This window comes from Rhincodon typus, chromosome 8 (assembly GCF_021869965.1).
Source record: "Rhincodon typus isolate 14 chromosome 8, sRhiTyp1.1, whole genome shotgun sequence".
NCBI classification, from domain to species: domain Eukaryota; kingdom Metazoa; phylum Chordata; class Chondrichthyes; order Orectolobiformes; family Rhincodontidae; genus Rhincodon; species Rhincodon typus.
This window is the reverse complement of record NC_063339.1, coordinates 67,626,040-67,629,855: the sequence shown is the minus strand read 5'-3', so window position 1 is coordinate 67,629,855 and position 3,816 is coordinate 67,626,040.

Genomic DNA, 3,816 nt, shown 5'->3' with positions numbered 1-3,816 from the left:
ATAAACCTTGGCCTTGGTCTGAGATTTGAAATCCTGGGCCTCAAATACACTTTTCCTCAGTCGGATGAAGACTGAGCAACATATTGGAGGCGATGGTGGGGAATTCCAGCACCTATTTCTTCCTTGGTCAACAGGAGACTGCCAAGCTATTGGAAAGGTCCACATTTTCCAGGATCCTGCCATTAATCTAAAGGGAGGCAGGTGGCAGGGAGGTGGGTGACTGAAATTTGAGGTCCAGAGTGGCCATGAACTAATCAAATGCTGTTCCAATCGCGAAGCTCTGACTTTGGTGATTGAAGTAACATTGCTTGACTACACAATGGACATCACAGTCACAAAGTCTGCTCAGGCCACAGACGAGTCGATGGAGGCCTCAACACTCAGACACAATCAGGGAAACTTTGTTTAGCAGGCACAGGCTGCAAACCAATTTTTAAATAATTGACAAGGCTTGTAAGGGTGGAATTTAGAGGTGTGCATGACCGGAGAGGAGTCCTTTGCACCGTTGGATTTCAGATGTGCGGTATTTTTGGCCATGAGTTTGACTCACCAAAACAAACAAGCCGATTCTACAGCAAACAACAAGTTGTATGAATATAATTTGTTCAATCTGATAAAGCATCTCAAGTTGCTTCACCAGAGAGTCAATAAACACATTGAGCTACCTTAGGAGTTATTAAGACTGGTGACCATAAGGTGTGGCCAAATAGATTTTGAGGAACATCCTAAAGGAGGGAAGAAAGGTCGCAAGATGGAGAGCTTTAGGGAGGCTGTTCTGGAGTTGACCAATGGTGGACCCATTGAAATGCAGGATGCACATAGGCTAGAATTGGAGTAACGCAGATACCTCAGGTGGTTGTGGAGCTGGATGCGCTTGCAGATAGAGAAGTGCAAAGCCATGGAGGGATCTGAAAAGATTGAGAAATTAAGATTGATTCTATCTGGACCAGAAGCGAGTCTGGTTGGCAAGCCGAATAACAGCAATAATTGAGATTTTGCACAAGTTAGGATAGCTTCACAGCATCCAACACAGAAATAACATCAAAATGACAAAATGCCTTATGGAACATTGTCATCACATATACAGTGGTGCTATCATTGAGAAGAAAAGATGAATTCATCTGGTGTCTTGTTCTTCCCTAACTCTGTAACCCATGTAACCCTCTGAGATTCTTGCACTATTTAAATTCTGGGTGTTTGAGCATCCCTTATTCTGTAAGTTAATTATGCTTAGCAGCATTTTTTCTTTCCACACAAGTCAGTCAAACAACTTAAAGAAAATCTCAAGGCCAAAAACAGGCAATTCATCTCATTTCAATATGAATTTTTGTACCGTAGTATCTTAAATTTAATCCTAAATGTACTTGATACATATTTAGTTCTTTTTAACTTTCTACTCTAGTTATTTGATCTTTGCTCTATTTGTTTTGTGTTTTTCTGCATCGGAATTAAATTTCAATCTTACAAAACACTTGAGTCAAGAATGTTTTAATTTTCACTGACATCACACCCAACCCCCAAGCCCACCTCACCCCACACACACAGCCATGCACACAAACACATAGGGATTTTTTTTCAATTATTAATGGTACTTACATGAATAGAGCAGGTGAATTAATTCTATGGTTTCCTCTTTCACATGTTTTGAATGGTTATGGAACCATTTGGGCAAGCAAATTTAACCAGGCCAATTGGTCATGGCAGGAGCCAATATAGTTTTCACTCTGGAGCCTGATAACTGGTTTCTACTGGAACAAGCTGGACAGGACCAGCTGTAGGCATCCCCACCGGCCTGCATGGACCAGTTCCACTGGGCCTGTTGTCCCAAGTTCCATTTGACAGCAACTTCAAAGTTCACCTTTGGTAGTGGCCTTCGACTGCCTAGATCCTATGGTCTGGAACTCCCATCCAAAATCTTTCCCTCTCTCAATCCCTCTCTTTCCTTTTAAAATGCTCCTTAAAACCCATCCCTTGAACCAACATTTTAGTCAGCTGACCAAATATCTCCTAGTGGCTTGGCATCAACTTTTGTAAGCTGCTATCAAAGACAAACAGTTATAGTCATTGGTTCCTGGTCTTGACAAGATCACCAGGGAGGCATTAAATGCCTCTCCAGTTAGCAAGATGCAAATTTCACAAAGTGCAATCTGCCAGAAATCATTTCATTGAAGTCATATGCCATAAACTTGATAAATGTCTCACCCCAGCTCAGAAGAATCGTGGCGAGACAGATCAGCAATTGAGAATGGCAGCGAATTTGCACTGTGAATGTCATGGCCTTTCTTTGTGAGTGCTGGATCAAATGGCTGGAACTCTCTCATGAACAGCGCCCTGACTGCACACCACAAAGACTGCAGCAGTTCAAGCAGAAAGCCCACCAATACTTTCTCAACAGCAACTCAGGATGAGCAATACAACCTTGCAAATGAGTTATTCCTTTCCAGAATTGGAATTCTGTATTCTGATTAGACTTGCACGTCCTTAAGCGTTGCATTCACTTTTGATAAAATTACAATTTTAGTAATATTAGGATTGTGCACCATTGTCATGTTTAATTAAAAAGTAGGAACATTCTTTCTTCTTAACCATCAACACAGCAACTATAACCCAGGCCATTTAGTTTATCCAATGTGTTACATAACCTGCGATTATTTTGTTACTGAGGAATCGAAAGATGTTCCAGCACATAAAGGACATGAATTTGGGTGGTTTCCAATCAACTGCAAAGTCTACTTCAAATACCAGGAATCATTATTTTGTTTCCTGTAAGGAAAACAGTTTTGGAAGTATGTTCCCACGCCCTGGGGGAGAAAACATCAATGCATTGTCAACAAGAAACTGGGCAGAGATTCAGCCTGGACGCTAGCACATGGTGACTCTAACACATTCTGGATTAAAAAAAGAGACTGTCACCAACAGGACGACCCTGTTTGAACAATCAATTTTAACTCCAACTTTAAAGGAACAATGGCTTAATAGCAAACATGGAAAAAGCTTGAAATATAAGCAACTTGGGTGCAGTTAAGAGGCGGGTTAAAATATTTTGACTGGAAAACCTTGTTTTGCTTTCAGAATAAAAAGCTCTGGTAAGCATTTTGTTTAAAAGAATCATGCATCGTTTGCCAGAATAATCCTGTACACCATGAATTTTGTTGGTATGCTGATGTCTGTTGAATCTTTATCATTGACCTGTAACTTTTCAGAAGGTTATAAGGCATATATTTTCAACTTACTACCTAGGCATCAGACCAAGGCATGGTTCAATCACACACTATTTGTTCAGCTTCCCCAGACCAGGACCCCAGCCCCAGCACCAAACCACACTTATTTCACACTTCCATTGGCAGCCATGCCCTCAGCTGTCTAATTCCTAAATTCTGAATTCCCTCCTTAAACTCGGCCACCTCTTTTTCCTCAATTAAACTGCTCCTTGCAACCCTTTTGACCAAACTTTTGATTGTTCTTTGGTTCTGTGTTAATTTCTTTTGTCCAAATTCACATTTGTGAAGCAACTTGGGTAGTTTAATTATGGCAATGGCTCTACCTAAATGAACTGTGGTTATATCAATGACAATTGGGCAATTTGTATAATAGACTGCCAATTCACAACACCAGCTTTGTACTTAGCAAGTTGAAAATTTTCCCATCCTTTCAAAGGGTGGTAAGACAAGATCAGGAGGAATGCATTCATACCTAGCATTCATCCATTCCACATCATCGAACGCTGGAACATGCATGTCGTTGAACACATGATTGAAAGTAAATGTATTTTTTACAAGAGATAACAAGGTGTAGAGCTGGATGAACACAGCAGGC